The 14604-nt window shown below is 39.9% G+C and overlaps 1 protein-coding gene across 2 annotated transcripts in view; it reads left to right on the top strand.

Moving 5' to 3' along the window:
* Nucleotides 1–816: 816 nt before the first annotated feature.
* Nucleotides 817–14604, top strand: part of slc20a2 (solute carrier family 20 member 2) — a 45059-nt gene continuing 31271 nt past the window's right edge. Inside the window, exon 1 of one of the 2 annotated variants that reach the window (XM_079251452.1) lies at nt 817–1011. The gene's annotated coding sequence lies outside the window, so the exon portion shown is untranslated. Of the gene's footprint in view, nt 1012–12138; nt 12195–14604 lie in introns of those variants that run through there. The other variant, XM_079251454.1, reaches the window with a different exon arrangement.

A 14604-nucleotide genomic window follows, 5' to 3' on the forward strand; every position in this document is an offset into this window, starting at 1 on the left:
ATTCAACACATTTGTGACACTGAAAAATGTCTGAGTTGAGGTTGAATCTGATTTAATTACCCTCCAACAGTCCCCCTCCTGCTTCACTCCAACCCACTGTTGTTGACTGACTCGCGCGGTTACATAACGTTTATGCTTTGAGCACGTGGCCGCAATTATATTAGATGGCAATAAATGCCGACGGATTAAACATTACCCTCCACTCTTTGATCAATCACACACATATAGATTTATTAAGATATTAAATAAGAGCGAAATTAATAGAAGTGGATGTGGGATGTGCTGGATTCCTCCACTGCACATTTCAGAAGATAATCCACAGTGAAAGCAGACCTTGGGAGATAAACTAGACTGTGCATTTCCGTTTTACTCGATCTGAAGGTAGGCCTACACTCTGTTTGTGTCATCCTTGCTTAGAAACAAGGCATTGGGGGTATCTCCTGTTACCCATGCTCATCCTGACGAGTGTCACCTTCTACTCAGGGGGACGCAGTCGCGCATTTGAGCGCCACTGATTGATCGCAAAGTTAGACATTCCCAACATTTATATTCCAGACGAATCATTTGGATGTATCCAGATTTTACCAGATCAGGGCAGACTACACGCGCCCATGACATTCTTACCATTTTAATCCTACCCTTCAGAGACCTTGGGAATGGTAAGTGAACTCTATTTCCCATATGGTGGTGTCGCCTTGCACTCGCCAGACTGACCACTCTCTCTCTCTCTCTGACGCTGCAACCCCAACAAACCTCCCTCCCATCCGTTGCTTCATAAAGAAGCTGTCAGCCTGAGCCGTGATGAAACGACGGCTCAGCTCCTAAACGCCCGGATGAATCGGATGCGTGGACGGCAACCATTACTTGGGAAGGCAGCCAGTGTTGGAATCTGACATTTTCGACGCAACCCACGTAGAGCGGTTCTGGGAAAATACAGACAAGAGATAAGCGGCGTGGAGGCAAAGCAACAGCGGCACGTTTCTCCTCCCTTGCAGTGTCCCTTTTCTTTTGGTAAGTGCATCTTTGTGTAGCTAAAACGCTGCCCGTGTCTCTCTTTAATCGACGCTATTTCTGTGTCGTTGTGCCACTTCTCTTGTACGTTTCTTTTGTGGCTGAGCGCCTCTGCGGGCTCTGTTGAAGGAAGAGCAGGCCTGGGTGAGTGTAAATACAGCGTGAAATAAACATTTCTGTCTATGTAATGTAGCTGTTGTAGCCCGTAACCACCCTTTCTGTCTTATATTAATTTTTAATCACAAGTGGCAGCATTTTGTCTCAGTGTTTAAACGCTGAATTGTTGCCATTAGTCGGTCCCTAACTAAAGTAAGTGAATGGAGCTGCACGTGTAGTCCGCATCCGAGAGTATGACAATAGCTGCAATTCATGTCGGTTGTTTTGTTGCCCTTTCAACGATTGAACTGAATGACGAAAACTGGAGAAGCCGAGAAATGGCGAACCCGTAGCTTCGAGGGCTGTCCTTTCACGCGTGTTTTGAGCATTTGACTGTTTATCACGCGAGTTAATTTCCTTCTGTTGAGCTTTTCGTAGTGGCTTAAGGAAAACTGGGCATGCGCATTGTGCGACGCCCCATTTCCCAATTTTAGTAGTGTCTCGGTGAGGTGAGTGTCCCAAACGTGACTACCTCGCTGATCTACACCAACAGCAAACTTGAAATGGAACCACCATGGTTTTATTTAAATTAAAAGGGGAAAAATTTCGCAATGCGACCAGTATGTCAGGGAGACAACCAGTCACGCAGGGACAAAAACGACTTGTTCACGTGAAGTTACGCTGTGAGAACAAGCCCAGCGTTCACTGTGACATAATTGTGCCTGCCTACTGAGCCCTCTGCAGGGGTAAGAGCCAGTGTAACCGTGATAACTATTTTTCTAGAACAAAATTTACAAGCAGTGGAGCACACCCACGGGGAAAAACACAGAGTTATGGGAGGAACAAAAAACTTGCATAATAACATAAGGGTGCAGCCGAATTCCCATGTTTACAATGAAACATTACATTGCTGGAATTTAAAAACAACCCACTGAAACTTTGGGACCATGCATGCAGTCTTTGCATTGTTAGAAAACATAATTTTCAGACTAATGGAGTTGAAAATGGCTGTAGATGTCTGAAATTCAAGTTCTGATGTTCATGGTAGCATAAAATGGGAATGTTCCACCAAAGATATGTGGAAGTTGTTAATGATGCTGTTATCTTGTTCTTTTATTAGTCCACCACTTGCTCAGTTGAACATATTTACTGTTCATATTTTATTCCTGCAGATAACCGCTGCTAAATATATCTTCTTGCCTACATCCACTATGGAAGTACATAACATGCCAAGTTGGTTAGAATGGGGCTTGTGAGTTAATAGTTGATCTGGTTACTATGATAAGAAATATTAAGAATGAATGGTTATTTAGGAATCTGCATTTTACTTTTATTCATTTTCTCACATAAATGCCTTGCTTTGAAAATATGTCAGTGTTTACACACAACAGCAGCTTGGATCTGGAAAAACAGATACTGATTACTGTATTGTGTCTAGTCAAAGGCTACAAGACTGTAATTTGATAAGATATGACTTTTTATGACTTCCTCTTTTATTTATACACACTTTCATACCTGTGATAAATGCAGACTTGCACAGTCTGATCCTGTTATGTTATGTAAAATAACCTGCTGAGTTTTAATTGTGCTTATGTAATGGCAATAATTTTGTCCTTTTTTATTCAAAAGAAAGCAGACACTCATGGGGAAAGATGTGTTGTGGAATGATATGGGCTGAGTGAATGTCCTGCTGGATGCTCAGTGGTTTATACACCTTAATAAACCTGGCTGTGGTAGCATCTTCTGGATGAAATGCCGCAAGAATTTTAAGTATGGTTAACCCTGGTTTACACCTCCAGATGAAATTTTGAAATGGCTGAAAAGAAGTAACCCTCCTCCATAGATGTTGTCTCTAAGCTATCTCCATTCAGTATTCACATGCCACTTCTTGTGTCCACGCGGTTGGATAATCTGCTGTTTTGCATTTGAACTGGACCAAGTTTTAGCAGCCAGCTTTGGCAAAGAGTTGGCAATCAGTTGGCATTACTCCTTTTGACCGAGTCTTACTAAAGAATTTCTACCACTATGTTGTGGGGTAACGTTGCATTCACAGAAACATGCACTTTATGATTAGATTCAGTCCAAGTTTGACTGTACTTTGACCTTGTCTTTTGTGAATATGATCCTTTTTGAAAACGGGGGGCAGCTGAGGCTAAGTGATTCACACTAAATTACTGGTTCTGCAGCAACAGGGTGCAGTCACTGCTTACACCACATGTTAACAGAAGATCTGCCAACCATATAGGTTTCATAACACAGTACTGCATATTTTGTATGGAGTTAATTTGTGCAGCTGAAGCTCGTACCTTCATGGTTCTGTGCTGAAGCAGAGAGGCTGTTTATTCATGCTAGGGATATGGAAACACTGCAGTTGCTTCCATGCGGGTGTGCTCTGTCTGGAGTTTTGGAAGTATACTTTTTCTAAGAACATCCTTCCATCTATGAGTTTCCCATTTGTTCTGGGTCAGTGCTCAATTCACCTTAAAGCCCTTTCTTTTGTACTCTGTGAGGGGGTTGGGGAGCAAGTCACACTACATCACCTCATAGTTTCTTTGTTTTTAAGATTGTGTATGGCTTTTCAATGTGATATTGTTTTTTTTTTTGTTGTTGTTGTTGTTTTTTGTTTTTTTTTATGTTTGCTACTTTATTCCAAATACAGCTTTCAGTGAAGCTTAAACAAATGGAGCAGATGTTTGTGGTTTGATACATTTGCTTGCCAGAAACTAGACACGAAGAAATGATAGGTGTGTATGTATGTATGTATGTGTGTGTGTGTGTGTATATATATATATATATATATATATGTATATATATATATATATATATATATATATATTTAAAAAATTATATAATTTTTTTTTGACATTGTTGCATAAGTGATCTATTTTTGCAAAAATTATTGTGGGATTTCTATTTAAAAATGTCTCCATTTGTAATGATAAAGGTGTTTTAGCATTGTCTCCTTGCAGCAAGAGGGTTCCTGGTTCAAACACCAGTTGGAGTAGAATCTATGTGGAATTTGCATGTTCTCCCAGTGTGTACATGGGTTCTCTTCCAGTACTTGTCTCCTCCCAGAGGCTGGGGTTAGGTTTCCATTATTACATGGCCCCGTGCAGGCTGGCCCTTCTGCCGGTGGGTGTGTCTGTATCTGTGGGCAGTTGGCAGTGGCGCTGACAGTGTCACAGTCGGGAAACAGCCTGTCTCTCTGATCAACCCACCTCGCCCTGAGAGCACAATCACCCTGTTATGTCTGAGCCCTCCTTTGCTATGGCAACATCACATGATGGCACAGAGTGAATGTGAATCTTCATGCTGTGTGCGTATATGTGTGCTTCATGTGTGCTTATTCTTGTCATCGCAGAGGAACCTAGTTAGTCATCTCATAGTTCATGTACTGATGTCTTTTTTTTTTCATTTTATAAAGAAAGTTGTCAAATTAGCACCTTTTGGAAGGAAGAAAGCAAGAAAAGTCAGCTTGAGAGGATCACTGCTGTAAGAGGAAACTAATGAGCACATATTGAGTATGTTACAATCCATTAGTGAAAGAGAAAGAAGAGCATTTCATTTTAACCAAGTTCCAGAGTCGGGGTATGGCGAAAGCTTTTTTTTTTTTTTTTTTTAAATAATTAAAGCAGTAATAGACCAGTAATTAGACCATTTCCCAACCACTGTTTCAGTTCAGCTTCAGCGTTTTAACCAGAAATAAGTAGCCTTGGTTTGATTTATTACTTTAAATGTTTATGGTTTTTACTCATGCATTCAGGGAATTTGTGTTCAGTTCAGACCTTACAACCAATGATGTTGATGTTCTGGTAAAGCTGTCACAAAAGCTGAAATTCTTCTTTGTCCCACTACTGAACCTCTAAGTCACAATACTGAGACTCTTGTAATGTTAACCTGTCTCCAAGGAATGATTGTGATATAAATGTTGGTGTTTGCAGCTAGAACTGATTGTTATTCAGTAATGCTGGGAGCAAAAGGTTTCCTGTTAATGTTCCTGTATGGCTTACTTTGAATCAAGAAGGCCTTTTATTAAAACGTTCCTGAGAAATGTAAAAAGAACTGAGTAATCACCTCTTTTAAAAACTATTCTTCTGGGATGCAATGTAGCTGGGCTAGTCAAGCAGGCGTCCCACAAAACAGACTGAAGCTTCTCGATGCAGGCGGAATAACAGGTACGAATGGCAGCCTGTGGCTTTTGCTGCAGCATACCTACCCCTCCCTCCCAATCTTCTGTATCTCTTATCCTTTTCCTGTTCAGCTACATTCAAAAAGAAGCCACTAGTGCCCAAAGATCATTGGAAAAGCAAAGAAACACTCAGGATTAATGATTTTATGAAAGGAGGTCATATCAGCAGCATACAGTGAAACAATTAGCTTTTTATTGCTAGTTAGCTTGTTACTGCCTGTGCATATTGCATCATTTTCTCTGACCCGTTGTGTGTTTTTTGGCCCTGTTTGTGCACTCCACTCAGGCCATGAGAGCTCTTTTGTAGTCATTCTGGTAGCCTTCTGTAAGCGGTAGAGTCCGTATCAAAGCGCTGTGACACAGAGGGTCTCTTGTTTGGGTGCTGGCCTGGTGTTAACTGTGCTAATGGTGGGATTACTGCTAGACTGCGAGGTGTTGTGGTTTTGTTGATGGAAGGTATGATCAATGTTATTTTCTTTTCTTCTCTTTCATGTACATATTTCGCCCAACAATGCACAGGCCTTCTTTGACGGTAATGACTCAGCTTTGCCTCTAAGCTCTGGGGTCAGTTTGGGGTTTTGGTAAATGTTTTGATGGTTAAGCAGTGGAGGAAATACAGAGGTGCATGGGAAGAGCTTTTCTTTGAATTTCAGGGGTAATTTGTAAATGACAAATATTATTTACAAGAAAGATGACGATGTTACGCATATTCTACTTATAAATCCATTTGGAAAGGCAAAGGTAATGTTTCCAAACAATATGTAATCTTGCCTGATAGTGGTGTTGACTGGATGCATTATCGCTGTCAAGTCTCTTATCTTAATGACTGGCTGGGTTGCACTGATTTTATGCTAGTTTCATGATAACCGTACCACCTATTTGTATTTGACTGTACAAATGGGGCAGTATTCCATGTAAGGTTGAGCAGCTGGCTGACTGGTCACTGCACACACTCATGTGACAATGCTATTTCTAGCCTAATCATTCCTCCTCCCTACTGCCTTTAGCAACAAGACTGAGCGTTGGATATATGACACCTTAGAGCAGGGAGGCTGGAAGTGGGTACAGTTGTCAGGAACTAGTTGTTTCCATTTGGACGCCACCATGTGGGTTGGGGAGAAACTAGAGTGAATGGCAATGGTAGGCTGGTCAACAACCAGTAAACAACTCTGTTCAAGATGTAATTTTGAGCTCAAGGTGTCGTTCGTCAGATAGACGTTGCATATCTATATAGCAAGTCACTTTTTTTTGGTATGGCATAAAAATTTGAATGTTAAGTGTAGATTTCCGATTGAGTATCTGATTTATATGTAAATGAAAGAAACAAGGGGGCAAGGGAATTACCTTCAAACTTAACTTGAGTATAATAATTACCCTGACTTGTGCCATGATGATCTGGTGAATTTTTTACAGAGGACTTAATCGGGGCATTTAGATTCAATAGAGATGGTGGTTGGTCCACATGAGGTTCATTCCTCTTGCTTTTAATAATGGTGGTCTGTTCACAGAATGAACCAGTCTTGCCTTTGAGCAAAGATGCTTCTTAGCAAGTAATTTCAGACAAGTAAACTATAGCAGACCTGGTAAAAATATTACTGAAAATCTCCAGGGTTGCCGGTGCTGACATCTTCATAATGTTATGCACATTCCAGTCCTGCTATAGCTCTATTATAAGTGTCTCCCACCCCTCACCTTCCCCTCCCCTTCCCTCCTTAACTAAAGTAATACTGAGAAGGATTTACTCAGCTCTGAACTGTAGTCAACAAACCTGTCAACATAATCCTTGCACATAAACACGTCTGTTTATACCTACAAAATTTAATGGAAAGTATTGCTAAACAATCATTTGTACACTGACTCTTTTGGAGCATAATCTGGATATCTTTAGCATGGATTTAATTTCTCATATATTTGATAATGACTTAATGGACTACAAATGGATGTTTTAAGAAATTTACTGTGATATTAAAGTTTTTTGCACTTTCTAGAAGTCCAACATAGTTGTTTCTTGAGCTAGCACATAGCAGGACAATCACAGTAACTGACAGCTGATGAACCGAGATGTCTGGATTTTTGCTGAAACTAGAAATGCTGCATGTCTTTTTTTTTTTTTTTTTAATTCAACACCTTAAACTTGTGTTGGACTGGCGACCTGTCCAGGGCGTACCCTTCCCCTTGCCCGGTGATTGCTGGGATAGACTCCAGCTTCCCCACAACCCTTAATTGGACTAAGCGGTTAAGGAAATGGATGGACCATAAACTTTTATCTGAGAAAATGTTCTAGGTATGAACACTAGCAAATGTTGACTGGCATGCTAGGTTGAGTGCATGGTTTACGTATGAGTAAAGTAAACCAGTCTCCTGCAGAGGTACATGCTGTCCCATGCATTCTATTGCTGTGTTCAACGCTAAAGGGCATGGACTTATTTGTCTGTGGTACATTGCAAAGGTGTGCATGACGGAGAGATTCTTCTCTTAAAATCTCAACTCAAAACGGGCGTCCCTGTTCTCCTGCTTGTCTAGCTAGATTGATTTGATGCTTTTCTGAATGGGGATTTATCAAGGTGGATGTGTTTTCAAGATTACCCGGGCACAAAAATAGAAGCCATATGAAGTTGTACATATGCAGAAAAATACACTGCCACACATTTCTATTGGGTCAACATTCTTTTAAGATTTTTTAAGTTTTTGGTATAATTTGGTAGAATAATCTGCATAACATACCTTCTTAAGCATTTAGTTTAAGTACCAAACACACGAAGCCAACACGCCATTGATATCTATACCTAGCAAAAGACCATTAATGAGACTGTTTTTAGAATTAGATCTGAATTTAATGTTTTAAAAATTCAATGTTTTCATGTTTGGAAATCAATTTTTGCCCAAATGGCTTTTTCATGGACTGTTCTCCCACCCTGTTGGCAACTAAAAAAAGCTATAATAATTAGCCTGTTACTGTTCTAAATCACACATGCCAAGCAGAGGTGGCTCAGCCTTCCATTGCTGTGTTTTTACACACATCAACCTAGTTTCCCAGAATCAGCAGAGAGACAACTGCACTGATAGTAGCAAATTCTGCGAAGCTGGGTTGAGTGTAAACACACACACTCAAACCTTGTTGGCCCAGAGGCATATCAGCAGCAGTTTCAGCCCTTCAAGACTCCAAATGCTGCCTCTGCACAACGTAACATGATGTGCATCAGAGGAGCATCGGTCCAGGCTCATGTTGTCAGACAGCATTTTAATTTTGCAAGCAATTTAGAAACAGCACAACATCTAGCTGCAGATAGACTGTTCCTGAAAGGCTGCAGTCGTGGAATAATGCTTCAAGCAGCATCACTGACCTGTGTCGCTTATATTTTGCATAATAACATTTATTGAAACAAACACTACTAAAAACAATAGATTTACACTGGTGGGGGCGACTACGCACCTCAGTATTTATCATGATGTTTTACAGCTTATAGGTTCAAAAGAGAAAAATAAGAAACGTTAAGAGACAACCATTTTTAGCTTGCTATATGTCCGTATGCCATGCATTTATCAATTTGGTTTTATTGTGAGAAAATGTTAGTTTCATTGTGCCCCCTCCTGGTTTATGAAGTGGCACTCCTGTTCTGATTTGAGATGATGTGTGGAAAAGTCTTAAGGAATAATTCATCCCAGCTGGATTAGAGGTGACCCAGGCAAACAAACGCTCCATCACCGGAACAGCAGCAGACCGCTTGTCACATTGAGTTTTCCTCAGCATCGTGCCTGCTACAACACCATTCAAACACTAAGACAGAAGCACATGCCACTCACAGCCATGAAGTATGCTTTCCCCAAAATATCTGCCCCCAGAGTCAGTATGACAGCTGGCTAACAATATTGTATGTAATATTCTGTTATGGAAAGCATTGCAGAACAAAGCCACAAGTGGAATTTATCAACTTCTGTTTCTCAGCTTTGATTGCTCTGCCCGCGTTTGTGTTTTACTCGTATCATAAAGTGTCTCTGGGTGCAATCTGATTTGCAAACTTGGCACACAAATGCAAAAATGAAAGCCACTCCTTTTAAGAGTTGAAAATTTACAATCTGTCTGTATATGAGCAGCATGTTCTTCAAATATCAAACACAGTCTGCGAACATGATGACTTTGATTGCAGTGTTGTTTTTTTTTTTGTTTTTTTTTTAATGAGTTATCTAATGTTTGTTGCAATTGCTGCACAGTTTTGTTTCCTGCAACCAGATATCATGTCTGGGATGTGTTGAAAGCCTTGAATTTGAGATTATTGATGCACATGTTTTTTCACCATGTGCTCTTTGGCTTCACTTTAGCAGTAATTTGGAAGTAAAACTGCTCACGCTCAGCCCTGTTTCAGGTTACTTTTGCACAGCCTCTGTAGCTTTTAACAATTTATTTATTGTTAAGTTTCAAATGTAATCAAAGGACATGTTGCAGAACATAACAGCCAGTTCCATTTCTCACAATGAGGACATGCCATTCTTTAGTTTTATTTTCAGCTTTATTTCACATTGTTTTCCAATGTGTGTGTGTTTCCAATTGTTTTCCAATTTTCCAATGATATTCTTCAGTTTCAGCACAAGTTGTGACAAACTCAAAAGTTGCGAAGTTCTGTGTTTTTGTATGGTTTCAATGTTCACCTGCTTTAACACAACTGACTCAAGTTAATGGGCCATTGTGTATGACATGACAAGCTGCTTGAGTCATTTTATTTGAATAGGGTGGGCTGGAGCAGGGAAACATCTAAAATCTGCAACACTGCGGCTAATTGAAATTTTACATTCCTTTTTCTTAATCATTGCTTTTTCTTAATGTTGCATAAAGTAAAAAGGTCTTCATAAAAGAGAACACATCTGACCACAAACTCAGCAAAAACTTTCTTGAACTGTCATGGAGGCTACAGTGGTTGTGGCGGTTTGGTTTGTATGGGAGTTTTTGTTTGCCAGATTACTCTTAGCTATTTGTTCCAAGCAGGCACACAATGATTCTAGCTATTCAGTTTGTGCACTAAATCAAGCATCACTTTTAATATTAATCCTCAGATGAGTTTGCCTTTTAAATGACGTCAGCCTGGAGTAATGGCGCTTAAACCTGTGAGCTTAAGGCATATTGCTGAAGTCTTCATGTGAAATTTCCCTCCCTGTTGTGACAGCTCTAAGTGGCGTTCTTGTAACTTATTCTGCAGCCCTGTCGGCCACCTCCTAATGCAAGCTGCACATTTTTGAGCTTTACTCTGTATTCACCCGGAATAACGGTGCCAGGATTATCCGCTGACTCACTGACTTGCAGGCCTAATCTAGCCTGTCTCGTGCATTTCTTCCGCTGTGTGTAAGCTGTGTACACTGAGGTTGAAAGTATAGTTAATATGGCATGTGCATGTGTTTGTCTTTGCGGGCGCCTAACATTCTTAAGTAGTGGAAGAACACAAGACCCCCCCCCCCACCCCCCCCCCCCCCCACCCCACCCCTGCCGCTGTCACGTCTTTCACTACGTGCACTCAGCAGCAGGTCTAATCAAAGCTCTCTGTAATACTGTTAGCTGGGTCATGTGCTGGAAGCCAGGATTAAGAGCAGGAGGGTACAGGCCACTCAATCCAGCTTAGGAGGGTCTGTTCACTCTCTCATTCTCATTTTCTGTCCACTGCTTTCTCTCTTTCTCTTTTCATACTCATCTTCTCATGTCACATGTGGCAGACTCAGTTGTCCAACTTTGCACATGTTATACTGTAGGTTCTGGAGCCAATGGAAGGAAAAATGTAATTTCATGCCCCAGTATGCTTAGAATGGACAGTTTAAAATATCCACGCAGATACTTTCGCCATTTGTGTGTAATGGTGTCCTCATTTAACCTTTTGCCACAAGTTGTTTTAAGTGGCAGGATACTAGCACCCTGCAGAGCTTTCCCAGACGACTAGTAGTACAAAAACTAAACAATGAACTCGTGAAGCCATGGATTTAAATCGTGTTTCCTCCCAGTCATTGCATTTTTTTCTAAACGGGATATTAAATTTTCAGTTTATTTGGTTTTCTTTATGTGTTCAGACAACACAAAAGCCATTCAATATTTTAAAACAATGTAAGATAAATAGTTTTAGCCTCTGATGTGTTTCTAAAACAGGTTGATATTTGTGGTTTATTTAAAAGGTTAATGTTGATGCTGTTGAGCTGGCAATGTTTCCTCCAAATGGTTTTCCAGTTTCTCAGATTGATCCTATGACACTCCTTCTTAGGATGAAATGACACAAAAGTCACATGTCATCCTAAGCAGAAGGACCATCTATTGTCTTTGCTCATAATAAAAAAGAAAAAAACTAGAATTTTTAAATGTCCACTTGGAGAAAATTACAAATAAAGATTTCATGGGTCAGTCAGCCGCTGACTAATATGATATGTTTGTTCTTTTTATGTGAGAAAGCAATCCAAGAGAACATTTTCTTGGTACGTCATTTCTCTCACTTGCTCTCAACTCTTTTACACTAGTTTTTCATTCAACACTCACTAATACTGGCACCCACTTTGCCCTAGTAGCACAGTTTAAAAGCTCTGAACATGCCAGGAGTAGATTACCAGTCTGTCGAGACTGAGGTTGGGAGGCTGGAGGTCCTGGTTCTGCGTTTGTGAGTACAAAACCAGATCAAAACTTCGCTGTTTGCATATGTGAAAGGTGGAGAAATTAGAAGAGAGTAAAGAAGAGGAAGGACGGTCTGAAGGAGATTTTAGGGTACCATTGCTGATTCGTGGAAGAGAACTGGAACCATCTGGCTAAAGCAGGTGGGGGGCCAGGAGCGTTGGCAAGGAGAGGGGGTCAAGGGTAAGGTGACACTTGCATTCAGAAGCATGGACACAGATGGCAGAAAGAGAAGAAAGTTGGATCACACTACATCTGTTATAGGTAGGTACTAAGTGTAATTGTGTCAATCATATGACGTGAAGCTTCGCCAACAAAACAGGCTCTTATTGTCGCTTATGAGGTTGCATTCTGTATATGATGTTGTGACACATTTTGATTGCTCCTTTAGGATCTTGTAAGCATGGGTTATTCTTAGAGGTGACTAATATTTTCTATGAGTCTGAAAGTATTGTAATTTTAAGCTCCATTGTATTGCTGCTATTTTAGCTCTTGGGGATATTTATGCAGTGGATGTGAAATCCCATTTTGTACTTAAGTTTATTGTCGTTTTTAGATTTTTGTTGATATTACACGGTACTTCTCATTTTTTACTAGTGGCTTTGTATTGATCTATTTCAGTTTAATTTTTTTTTGGACTTAAATTCATCAACAAACACTAACATGATAATACATTGCATATGTGTCATTTAACTCAGACTCAACCAGAGTGAAGCTGCTTCAGTTACTTTGCCATTTCAGGGTGATGGAGTCAAACCTGTGTCCACTGAAACCAGAGAGAACTGACCTTAAGAGTATTTAAGGGTTGCACAACTCTGAAAGCCATGGGGTGAGGGGCGGTTTCCTCTATTGTTTGCCATTGCTTCTAAGCTTGATTTAGTGCTGCTTAAGGCTTGAATGTGGTAAACAAAACAGTACTAGATCGTCAACGGTAAAATCATTAACAGTATAGATGGCTATAGACTGGTATGAGGTTGGCAGTGATTTAAAGCAGCCATTTTTACATGTTTTTCTACTATAAAACTCTGCTTTTGATTAGTTTTCATTACAATGGCACGCCGATTGTACGCATTCAACTTTCAACTGTATTTTATTTGTATAGCGCCACTTTACAACAATGTTGTCACAGGGCACTTTACATACACGAATCAACATACACATTATTTCAAGCCAATTCATACATAACCGATAATAGAAACCAACTGATTGCATCAAGTCATGTGCACACGGCGACAGTGGGAAGGAAAAAACTCCCCTTTAACAGGAAGAAAACCTCCGGCACAACCCGGCTCAGGGAGGGCAGCCATCTGTCTCGACTGGTTGAGGTGGAGAGGACAGGAAAGACAAATCAACATGTACAATTGCACTTATTCAGGAAGACCTACAGAAAAAAGGAGAAATAAGTTAGAGACGGCAATATTGGCATATATTTATACATTAATTGATTAGAGAAATGGAACGAGGTACTTCTCAATGCATCTGGTAACATCCCCATTGCAACATAAGTAACGGATGGCTAGACTACCCATAACTATCAGAGCAATGAGCATAACCTGGATAGTTGGGTCCTCCAAATAAAGATTTTGTACTGTAAATAAATGTTTTGTAAATAATTTTAGTTTAGTATATGCAAATTGAGTTTTGTCACCCTGTGGGGGAAAAAAAAATCTGCCCATTAAATTTAAGTTTGGAAATGTGTAATTAAACATTTGCAATGCTGTAAAAATGATCTGAATTAGTAAAGAAAAACGGAAGTTCTTTTGCAAGTATCTGTTTCCAAATATTAAGTGGGGAAAAAAAACTCCATGCAAGATCAAAGTTGCAGATGGGATTTTTGCCCAGTCTTACAGATCTACCAGATGATGATGATGATGATGATGATGATGATGATGATCAAACTGTCCAGTCAAAGAGCAGACAGCTTCCTTTCCTCTCACGTTGCTGCAGGTGCTTGAAAAATGCTGCAGGGTTTAATTACATTGGAAATTGTGTGAAGAGCTTTGCGTTTCCTCTATGCTTCTACCTACACAAACAATAATCTGCTGAAGTAGCATTGTTTTTCTTTTCAGAGATAACACACCAAAAGAAAACAAGAAGTTTAGCGAGAGCATATATACAGTAATGTTATATGTTGGCATCACAGTGTGTGTGCACAAAGACGTGTCAAAACTGCAAGCCCTGTTCACACACACAGATTTTAATCCTGATTTTCCAGCTGTAAACTGTGCAGATCTGAGGAAAGTTGGTAGTTTAATCAACTGTCCCTATATATGAATGCTTTAAACATGTGATTTGTGAGTCTGAGGTGAAATGTCTGTTAATATTTAGCTTGTTTCAATAGATTACATTACAACATAAGGTTCCAAACTTTTCAATATATTTTGGTGTCTGCACCTGACCTGTATGAACCTGTTCTAAAGGAAATGTGATTTTAAATTACCTCTGTTGTGACTTTGCACTGTATAGAAAATCAGATGAAAATAAATAATATTGTACATGCCTGCTGCTAGCATAGTCTCACCATTTACTGGAGGAGAAGTAGTGTTTTGTTATACTGGTGTTGTGTATCGTCATACTGTGATATCAGTACTCTTTTTTTTTTTTTTTTTTTTTTTCTTCCCCCCATACGTTATACAGCTGTGATGGGTAGTAATTAGCATGACAGTCGAATAAA

The sequence above is a fragment of the Telmatherina bonti genome (assembly GCF_933228915.1).
Source record: "Telmatherina bonti genome assembly, chromosome: 13".
Classification (NCBI taxonomy): domain Eukaryota; kingdom Metazoa; phylum Chordata; class Actinopteri; order Atheriniformes; family Telmatherinidae; genus Telmatherina; species Telmatherina bonti.